Below are 12,158 nucleotides of genomic sequence, written 5' to 3'. Positions count from 1 at the left end.
AGTGGCAGCTGTCGGAAAACTGCTCAGCAGTTTGGAATGTCAGAAGTAGTCCCTTTGGAGCTGGATTAGAGGGAGATGGAGACAGCCAAGAGCACTAAGCAGATAGCTGTATAACCATGGAGTAAGACTTACTCCATATTCACAGCCAGAAAGAACTGAATTCTCTGTCACACATCGCTCACTCTCAAATCGTGCAAGCAAGCCCTGAACTAAATGTTTTCTGTAGCTCATTGAATATACTTTCACTAAATAACTGTGTAAGATATATATTGGCACAGTATCTCTACAAATAAGTCTGCCAGCCTTACTGAAGGGGAAGCTACAATGTCTGCAAGCCAACAAAAATAATGGTTTTTCATTCTACTTAAAGTTCAGGAAAAATATTCATGTTTGCCAAATAAAAAAACCGACAAAACTGATGGGAACGGAAAATATTTTCATGCTGAAAGAGGATATTACAAACAATGGAGAGTCAAAGTCAAATTCTCTCATTATTTCTTTTAAAGGAACTTTCCAAAATGTAACGCCCAATTTTTGCAAGAATGATGTAACCTTTAAACAATACTACTGCAAATAGTTTGTCATCTAGCTTCTACATTATTATTTCTTTAACAAATAATGATGGGACTGACCCACCCCATGCATACACATTTGTTTGGGAATTTCTTCTGGCCTGCTGGCCTTAATTTTCAGCTCTTCTGGCAGTATTTTTTCAGCTTGGGACTATTTTTATTTACAGAGTTACTCCAGAAGTTCAGAAGACAGAAGTTCAATGAAGAAACAATGTGCAGATAAGTAAGCCTGATGATTCTTAGCTTTTAAGCCCAGAAAAAGAAAAAGGCAAGGAAATTCAAGAAAAATGCCTTTAAAACCCATGCTTACAACTACTTTTTTACATTTCTTATTACTATTCTTCAGAAGAGAGAGTAGATGGAGCAGCTTTTTATGAGATCAGCCTTAATAAATAACCTAAGGGTAATGTAGGCAAGATAGCTACAAGAAGTATCATATAAATCATTATTCCTCACCTGTAGCTCAGATGGCTCAAAACCCCCAACTGTCGTGTACTGAAACGTGTTAACAACATTAACATTTTCCACTCAAAGCGCTGCAAGGAGGAGGGAGTGTTTGAACCTGCCAGTGAGTTGCACAATCTTAGATGCCAGCATACATTTTCAAATGCTTCCTATTCAGAGACACAGGCGTGATCATCATCTGCAAAAGACAGGAACAGCTGGCTAATGTCTTACAGGCACACCCCGTGTTAGAATGAATCAAACCAACTACGGCTTAAAATGTCCCAATACAGCTACAGGGAACAAAAGGTTTGCTCTGTCCTCTGTGTAGTAGCCAACAAGCTAGTTCTACACCACTTGCAGAATTAGCTGCTCCAAAGCATGAAGTAATTTCTAAAGACCCTGGACTTCCAAATGAGAACATGCACTCATTTAAGAAATGCCATCTGAAATCCAGTAACAACTAAATGAAAACTTCATTACTTATAGAAATTAACTTTTCTTCCTGAAAGTAGGTTATACTACAGTCATCTGAATAGGTCTGCGCATAAAGACATTATATCCCATTGTCCTACTTTATGCATTATGAAGTTTTGCGGGAGAGAAGACAACTAGTGAACTAAAGAAAGAGGAATGAAATTCTGTTACATATTAGCAACTAGAAAATTGAAAGAACAGGAAAAGTCATCCATTCTCAGTCTATTCTAATAATACACCAGGAATCTGGATCCCTTAGCGAGTCCTGATTCTTTTAGTATTGGACAGATCATCTAGCAAAGTGAAAATACATTTTTCAGTCTTCAAGGTAGGCAGCCACCTCAGGAGTCATTTACACAATCAGATAGCATAGCCAGTTCCTCTGGCTTCCTTTCATCACAGTGCTGAAAACATCAGGATTAAGTATCTGCGAAGTATCACAGGTCCACAGCTATTCTGTATTGTAAAAAAGACAGGGTCTTGCTTCCACTGAGAAAAACAGCAAGACTCTCATAGCAAAATGATTTAGTCTAAAATTACTGTAGCGTTATTAGGGACAAATGTATGTTACCCAGCAGTCATACCGCACAACAGTACTTTCACCATTCAGACCACAAGTGTATGCTGAGAAGAAGGTAAAAATATTTAGCGGTAAATTCAGGTGCTGCAGATGGGAAGCGACTCAGTCACCACAAAACCTGAGACACGGGCACTGCATGGGACAGAGCCGTGGGCCTCGCTGCACCCTCAGCATCTGCCATTCCGCTGCTGACTAATGCAAACAGGAAATACTTACACATGGATCACCTTCTCTGGGAACAGAAGTGCATCTTTTCCAAAAATTTGTTGGGTTCAGAATTAGGTAATTTGAATGCAGAGTCTTCAAACACACATTTTAGAACACCCATCCAGATTGCTTTTTCTAGATTGTTACTGTAAAAGAAACAAAGAGTCAGAAATAGGCTTGGATTGAAGAGATTAAACTGAATTCTTGTAGACTTTGCAATAAATCCACTAAAAAAAAATAAATAAAACTTCAGTGAGATTGTCTTGCATACAAAAAATACAGATCTAGATACACCTGTATCAGTACTTCAGCCAAAGCAAAAATAAAAAGAACTATCTAACTCTTCCAATAATTGTAGAGCATGTTTTTAAATGTGAAATATGTAGTGTCCAGCACTACATAAAAATCAAAAAATGTTAATACCTGATGGAATTAACACTACCTATTTGGGCATTATTTCCTTAAGCTACTCAAAGGAAAGGCAAAATCCAGACAACTGGAATAAGTGCTAATTTATAATAACTGAGCCACCACAGTGTAGCCTGTGTTTCGTACTGGATCTAATAGCTCATATTTGACAGTTTCTAAAGCTCGTAGTTGATCTCCATTACTTCTTAAAAGCTTATCAGCTAAAGTGATAACAACTGAATTTCCAATGGAAAAAAGACCCAGCATGTGACCTCTAATTCTACTGCCATTTTAGGCTCCCACTCTGCCTGACAAATCCATTTTTCTTTCAGATGTCTATCAGAGTTTGCACTTCCAAGTGAAAGCACTAGATGCTATAATGTCAGACAGCAGTACTACGCTCTTGGCACAGGGAGATAATTTGTTCTATACTTTGCATACTCTTCAGTTCCACCAGCACCAGAAAACGTGCCAGTATGACAAGAGAAAAAAGTAACACAAACACTCTTATCATGCAGTATTGGCCACTGGCTGTACTCAGTCAAATGTTATGGAACTCATGCTGAAGGAGGGAGAAATGGTTTAAGCAGATTGTGTTCCATATTTTTTTTGTAAGAAACATCAACAGTTGCTACTTCAGAAGTCCTTATTTCTACATGACCTGTAACATACTTTAAGTTGCATTCAACTTGTGAAGCAACTCGATTTCCCACTTCACTGCATGTACCAATCAATTCAAGCTAGGCCAGCATTTCTGGTTTGCTGAGAGACAAGAAAGCACTCTAGTTATTTGTTTGCCTACACAAATATCCTGAGGTCAGTCTGAATATTTTATTATTCAAAAAGGTCTTATTAGATTTAACAAAAACATTAACTTTTTTTTTTCCTAACTCTTTGGATTATGACTGAAGCTGTATCAACATGGTTCAGTTTTTGCAGGTGTGGAAATCCAGATGTCACTGAATATTTAGCAGATGAACTGCTTAACCTTTAAAGAGTTATATGACAGACAAATATTTATGGTATTTTGTTACAGTGGTCATCAAAACAGACTGATTTCATTTTACCACTATAGAGAATTATTCAAATCCTGCTTCAAACATACACAATCATCCGGTGTGATGGTAGACATTTAAGTTCCAAGGAAAACAGCATCAAAGGATCCTACTATAAGCTTTAAGAGAAAATCAATCTGTAACATATAGGGTTCGGGACATTTTGGAGCTGGTTGAAAGCCTATTGAGTTGGTTTGGTTCAGTGCAGAAAAGATTTGTTTTCTGATGCATCATAGAGATTTTAAAAAAAAAAAAAAACCAACAAAAAAGGTGGGGGAGATGAGACCAGAACTACCTAATTACTTTTTATCCCATGGTCTTCTAAAAATAAAATCCCTGGGGTCACCAGGCAAATACTAGTTCCAGGAAAATACTCCAGGGCATACAATGGACTCTTTTTAATTGTTTTATCTTCAAGAAAATCACATGCTTAGGACTCACATCTCTGAGACAGCAAAACTGTATTTGGGACATAAAACTAAGACAGGATGATGGTATCATTTCCCAACCCTGAGGAAGCCATTACTTTTCATTTTTACCTGTACTTTGAAAGCTTTAGAATTGTCCTGCTAGCTATCTGCAATTTCACAGGATATTTTTCAGCAACAAAGGTGAGATTGAGCACAGGTTCTGCACTGTTTCTACTACAGTTAGAAATATAGATCCACTGTGGCAAAAATGAGGTCACTCATAGTTAAAATCTTAACATTGCTCAAGAAACACACAGAGAAATATCCCGACTAGGCCAGGATGTAGCCCTTTTATGAATTTCCTTAGTACAAGGCAATATTAGTCAAGCTCTGCCTTAACTTGTAACTTAACTTCTTGCAGTACAAAAACCAGCACTGATCCTTTGTGGGTTCCAGTAAGCCTTAGTCCATGGAGAACTACATTTCTTTTAGTTTGTATAGATTTTAGCTGCTCTTGCATTTCATTTCCTGTCAGCTCTGACTGCACAGCAGCGGTTTTCAAGGCTTTTTTAACTGGGGTTGTGGCTCTAAGAATAGATACACGGCACAACTGAAGGTGCTGGGGAAGTACAATGCAACCACAGACACATTTGTGAAACTATGGTCTTTGAAGAGCTGCACTTGATGTTGTCCAGAGATTGCAGTTTAAGACCAGAATTGCCCCACATTGTGACTCCTGAACTAAGTGACTTGCTGCTTTCCATGTATCTGGCTTACAGTGGGTATGGATATTGGTGATTTGGGATGGCAGCTGTTATACACCTGCAGGAGAATCCCACCATCCATCCTATTCTTGGGAAAAGGACATCCTCTTGCAGGTCTTATTTGGAACTTAGGAAACAGCTCCCAGAAACCTGAAGGTGAACTTTAAGGGCTTACAACTTGCATTAAAAGTCATTATGAAAAGATCATTTTTTGTGTGGCCAAAGGGAATTGTTCCACACATACTCCCAAAAGGTTGAAAACAGTCTTTTTTCTTTTTTTTGTTTAAACAAACTGCTCTATGCAAACAGAAAATTGAAACAAAAACTTCATCTCAAGTGAGAAATAACTTAGAATTATCTGACTGCTCAGCCTCGTTTGTAGTATGCCAGCTGATGTTAACTCTATTCACTGCAGTAATTGCAAGTAATTTTATCTACAAATTATAAACCAGATTTTGCTGTAGCTCTTCATCTACCCCACAGAGCACCTAAATGTGTCTTGCAGCTGAGCAGTGCTTCTACGAATTCCATATACAGAAGAACATTTTTAAGATATAATTAAGACCTTGAATTTGCAAAAGCCACAGAAGATTTGTCCTAGGCCAGGATGTAGCTTTTTTGCTAATTTGTCCAGTACAAGACATTGCAGGTCAAGTTCTGCTCTAACATGTCATTAATTGTGGGGGTTGGGAAAGATGAAGTGTAAACAGAACAGATTCTCACCTCCTGCCTGCTTGACAAATTCTGGCAGTGCTCACTACCCAGTGGGTACTGGAGTACCCACTGCTAGAAAACAGGGGAATCTCCCAGCCATTTCCATCCGCAGTAAAATTAGTGTTTACACTGGTCATCTACATAACTACAGCTAGAAAACACATCCAAAAAGTCCTGTATAACTAACAGCTTTTTAATCAATAGCTTAATCACAGCAGTTATGCATCCACTTTCGTTAAGTATAGGACTTAATGAAGAGTGTTCTACTTTGCTTGCAGTAATTATTTTTTAATCTACAAGCAATGTCACCACAACACGAGCGTTACTCATTACAGACACACTGCTATGTCAGTACAAGCACCAGTTACAGGACTGTGGCCTCAGGTATATGAAACGGCCTTCGATAAACATTGCAGGAGGCTTGTTTGACAGGATTAGGACTTGGAAAAAGGGTACATGCAGTGGTGATGAATCTAACCTATTTCAAGTGTTGGAGAACTTCACCTGAGTTATTTCCTCCACCCTCTTCTAAGTTTAAGTCTACCCTACAGAGCACATAACCAGTACACGTTTGGCAGCTGAACTGTGCTTCTGAAGTGCTGTACACAGAAGGAATATTTTAAAACAGTGGCATTTAAAAAGCTGCAAAGTCTGTGTGGGATGACCATCTTGTATAACTTTGAAATGCTTAGCCAAGAGCCTAGAGGAGGCACGAGGATAACAAGGGGATAGGATAAAACATGTTCACTCTTCGCCTAAAACTTCTGCACTAATTTGCTACACAGTCAGACCTAACTCTAAGGCAAAAACCCCTGAGATATCTGAGAAATCCTCCTACCTGGTTCTCTCACAATCTGAAGAAACAAAACGAGCAGCTACTTAACTGAGAAACATAACTCACAATGAAAACAGTGAATCAAGAATTGGAGGGCTGTCATTGCTCACCACACAGAGTTACTCTTTCAGTTCTCTGCATTCAGATTATCTTCATTGGCTTCCTAACGCCTTGCAGTTTACCTATAGGTGATAAAACATGCAAAAAGAATTTAAACACCACATGTATTTACAGGAAAAGCATCTTTACATGCATGAAACCATAAATACTAGATTTGTAATTATTGAAGAAATAGTTTAATGCAGAACGCAGTCACAGCCAGTTTAATAAAGAATAGGGCCCTGTTCACCTGAGAAAGGCAAACATTGGCAGACAACTGAACAGGTGAAAAAGAATAAAATGTGAGAAAGCATCAGATACAGAAAGACTCCTGGATTCTGCTCCAGACTTCAACAGCTGTGAATTCCTCTTTTACAGTTTAACCAAGTAGTTAAGAGTTCAGTGTGAATTTACCCACAGACTCCGGCTGTGGAAAACACACTCTTGGGAACTTTGCATCAGCCCAACCCTTTCCAGTAAGTGAAAAGCCCAAGCCAGATCTGCTTTGAGGGGCACACACTGGAAATAATTCAGTTCAACCTGGAATGAAACAACTGACAACGATTTTCCAGAAGGGGAATTGCTCCAAGCCTTTTAGACAAGATATTTAATATCAGAGCTAGCAAGAAACCCCAAAATACATAATTTATTGAGCTCACCATTTCTAGTGTAAATGAGGCATGGCTCCAAATTCCACTTGTGAAGAGAGAAGCTTGTTTTGAGTGAATAAAACATGTGGAATATGAGACTATTTCAACAAATGGTCTAGGTACCTTCCCAGGTACCGCTTCAGCAGTTGCATTCTACTGAATAGCACTGTCAATCTATCCAGATCTTTTTTCCCCAGTCCTGTTCCCATACCTTCAACTCCCAGGAGAACACATGCCAAATCCTTTTGTTCCCAAATCCAGGACTTGTGGCATCTTCCCCTAATATTGGAATTGTACAGTACTCAGAAACTGACCAAACCTACTGCAGCTGAAGATGGGGAAAAGGCAGATTCTCAGGACTATTCCGAGGATGCACTGAAGGAATAAAGGTATGGATTAATCAGAGATTTCCACCCTGATGAACTTCCTCTGAAAGGGTTAAAAGTGTGTATTTTTCTGAAATAAACACCTACTACCCTCAGGGTAAATCCTCTGGCAAATCTTCAGGCTGTCAGAGTAAGCAAAACCCCTCACTACTAAAAATAAATCCAAGATTAGCCCATAGCTTGAAGTGATGACTTTTTATTTTAGGAAAAAAAAATAAACCCCAAAAACATTCCACTATTGCAGTTTGTAAAATTGTCACTGTTTTCAGTAGAAACAGTTCACAAGTCAGAACTCAAGATTCAAAATAACATTGTGCAAAACAGTACTGGCACAACTACACATAGCAAAGAGACTAGCGTAAATCAAGAATTCCACTGAAATTAGTCGAGCTGCTCCAGTTTTACACCAGTGTACATCACCTCAGAATAGGCCCTTTTTGCAGAACATGCTTGAAATTCCTCTTGCGTACAAAAATGGCCTTACATGCAACAAGTAACCTATCAGTACAAGATACACGAGAACACCTCCACAAGTTATCACAGTGTAACAGAGGAAAACATATCAGCCAATTTCATACAAAGGCAAATGTGATGGCAGTTTTGGACACTCCTTGACTTCTACCCTCAAAAATTGCACATATCAATAAATGAAATAATTTAGAATAGAGCCAAGTAGTATGCTTTTGAACTGACAGTACCTTGACAATTAGAAAGGTCCAGAAAGGCTTTTACTTTTGTTTTTCAGCTTACTAGATTTTTCAAGGACAGTTGTTTCAAAAGGAATTTGTGTAAGAAATGTTAACTTGCAGTGTTACCAGGCCGAGTCCTTTCCTGCAATTCAGATAGACCTGTCAACACCACAGAAGCCTCTGTAGTCAAATACAAATCCCAGTGAAGAACTATTAAACAAAGATCATACCTTAAGTATTTAACTGATGACATGCAATGAAATCAAGGAGTAACTGGACTCCATCTACATTTAGAGCATTCAGAAAGAGACTGTTGCAGTTCAGTTGACTCAACACCAAAGTAACAGTTTCAAAATGATGCATCTAGGTCACTCTTTGTCTAAATAAAAATGCTAAGAGCAGAACTGATTTTCAGAGTTGCTGACCACTCAGAAACTCATGTCAAGAAAATACAGAGGTACATCTTACCATAAGTGGTCATTCTGCTTTCCTGCATACCCATAAAGATAAAAGCAGCAGGCCTACGCAGACTGTATGTGCGCATGCGGGGGTGAGTCAAACGGAAATCAAAATACCCAAGAAGTCACCCTACAGCACTGATCTTTGTAACTGTCAGCCTCTGGCAACTTTCTACACATTCTCCTTCGCCCTTTCAGTTTCACAGAGAAGTTGTCAGGTACTCAGCAAGGAAACATTCAGCAAGGAAATAGGGACATCACTGGCAGTGAGTTACTGTGAAGACATAGGTTGGCATTTGAGACAGCATGGAGAGAACACATAGTGCTTCAGCAAGGAATTATTGCTGTGCCACTGAATTGCATTAATCCCAATAAGCAACAAGAAGTTAGGCCTGAGGCACAAGAAAGGTTAATGGATATGACTTTGGTTTTTTCTTCCCGAAAGGCTCAGCTTGTTCAACAATCTCAGATTCTGAATTCCAGTTGCATTTTACAACAAATCAAAAAATAGCCCTGAGACTAAGCATACTTTTTAAGAGCTGCTATTGCTTCGTGTAAATCAAATACAGCAATCATTCACCTCCACAGTATGTAATAACTAATACTCACTCCCTTTTTTCCTCGCTTGGGATATGTATGTGCAAGCAAGAATTTCTTTCCAAGACACCATGTGCTCAAGCATCATCTATTACTTTTCTGAGTACTTAATTCTGTTGCTACAGAACTATGGCACCAAGCAAGGAAAGAAGAGCTGAAGCAGGTAAAATTTTAACAAAGAAGTCCTCTTTCCTTGCTCCTTAATTTTTTTAAAAAGGGATTCCAAGTCATAGCCGCTACCACAGACTTTCACTACACGATGACCTCCTTCCTTGTGACTTATGTGGAATTTACAACTGAAGGAACAACATCGAGCATATCTCAAAATGAACTGTCAGGGTTACTGAACACTGCCACCAGTGTTTAAGTGTGGCTTTGCACCAAAAAAACAAGTATTAAGTGTGTCACATTGTGCATAAAACCAGACATTTAATTTTTCTTAAGCTACAAAGTAGGCAGTCAAGAAACTGATGAGGCCTATGCATAGTTAGGATTTAAGGTTTGCCCGCAGAAGTCTTTCAGTAACACTGTGCTTGAGTAATGCATGGGTCAACTCCCCCAAAAAACAGAATAATCCATTCCATACATAAAAAAAAGCTCCATGCACTCTCAAAGCTAGTTTGAAATTTCTTTAAATACTTTGTCTAACAGCTCTGTTATGTGTATGGCACAAGACAGCATATAAAAAGTTTAAGGCTAATTTTTGTATGCACACACGTAAAAGCTGGTCTCGGAACAAGAGCTGTGATATTTTCTTAATTCTGAATCTTTAGTGTGGATTCATAACAAAGTAAGAGCTGCCACAGCAATAGTAGAGTTGTCCTGCATATAAAATAGACTGAATGTTGTCCTGAATGCAGTTTGTTTTTATAAAAAGCAAAAACCTTACACACATTTGGTTTTTATCAGAGCAGCCCACTAATTTGTACAGTACATTGTCCAGTAACATACAATATAAACTACCCAAGAGATGCTCAAGCACTACAACAACGGGTGCAAAAGAAGTCCTAAGGTAAGAAAGCCCACTGCTATTTGGAAGAGTCACTGTGTGATGAAAACAAACATCAGAATGCAGTTTTGGTGAAGTCACTTAAGTCTCAAGGCTGTAATAAAGGCTATTTGTTAACTTTAGCCCTTTGGTTCTTAACCATTCAGTTAAGATCTCCTGATAAAGCACCAGGCAGTTTGGCATTTATGAAGAAGCTCTTTACATGCTACTGCTACAGAAACAGAAAACGGACTTACAAGCACTTGCTTCATTGGAATAATGTGATCTTCCATGAACCCAGTCATACCAGGTTTAAACAAACCTATCTAAAGCAGTTTATTTTTTACTTCAGATGGCACTGTAACTGTTTCAGAACAAACTGAGTAATAACCAAAAAATCTAGAAAAGAATTATCAACTGGCCAATTTACACTAATTTGATGCACAGAACTGCTTATTTTAAAAATCTGCTCTTCAACAGTGTAAATCAGAGCTGTTACTTCAAAACAAGAGTTCTTTAGTCCCATCTGCACAATCCTACCCATTTCGATGGGAAGAAGGATAATAAATCAAATTCTGCTTGTCTACTAATTTAACAGGTCTAATATTCTAGTAATTCCTGGTACATTTTTCATGTGCTGATTTTTCGCATGATGTTTTAAAAAGTTAATTTTAATACAAACAGGACTTGCACAGGCTAGTGTGATTTACACTTGTTGAGAAAAGTACATTGCTATCAGTATTTAAAGGAATAGTAAATGTGCAACAAAACCATAACTACTACCTGCACAGATACACAGGCATTTTTTTTTCCTCACAAGTGAAATGTTTGCAACCAAATACAGCATATTAAGCACTGAACAAAATTGTTGTATTCAGTATCATCTTTAAATAGACGTAGTTATGAGGGGACCTGAGTATACAATGGATCCATGGAAGCTACATATATGAAAGCCAGGGAAAACTGCTCACGTGTAACAGACCAATATTCAGACCCAGAGACTGCCCACGATGGCACTTACTTTGAAATTACTAGATCTAATTCTGTAAGAGATACAAGGTCAACTTGTTTTACAAGTTGATATGATACTGGTGTTTGGGTCACTACAGGTTTTTTGCACATATATTGTATTTACTCAAACCCAAATAATGCACTCCAGTAACACATGAGAAACCTCACTGAAGTTTCTGAAGAGTTTCCATCTGCAATTGCCTTCCCCCCCATTTTAATAATTTTAATGATTTACTGTAATTTTCAAAGTAGCCATAAACTGCTGCATATCAGGACAGATCAGGTATCAAAACCCCCTATATTTCACATGCCAGCCTAAGTGGCTAGTCAAAAAATGGGAACATATCTGCTGCTGTAAACTTGTGTGTAACAGATACCATGCCTGACAAACGATCACCTTCAACAGACACACAAAACACGACTATGACAAAAGGGAGGAAATCATGCACAGGTATTTCAGTATTACGTGGCCAGGGTCTATAATACAGTGATGAATCACATCAGAGCAAATTTGTGCCAAGAGTGATTAATGATTCAGGCTGACTAACTGTGTAAGTGGCCAAGCAGCAAGCCTGTAAGAGTCAAATGGCAGATTTTCTGGAAAAAAGAATAGCGAGTAAAAGAATAACATGTGTTTTCCCTACCCCTGCACAAAAGTTCTATGAACAAATAGAACAATACTGGGGCAACTGCTTTAAAATGCAATTTTCCAACCAATAAACCAACAGTGGTGGGAATTCTGTGAAGGAAGGAGTTTTTAAGAATGCCACTTACCTGAAGCACAAACTTCTGATATCAAAAAAGCGTATGCTAT

This window comes from Apaloderma vittatum, unplaced genomic scaffold, assembly GCF_000703405.1.
Source record: "Apaloderma vittatum isolate BGI_N311 unplaced genomic scaffold, ASM70340v1 scaffold17449, whole genome shotgun sequence".
Classification (NCBI taxonomy): domain Eukaryota; kingdom Metazoa; phylum Chordata; class Aves; order Trogoniformes; family Trogonidae; genus Apaloderma; species Apaloderma vittatum.
The sequence above is the reverse complement of the archived record's forward strand: the minus strand, read 5'-3'. Positions refer to the sequence as shown.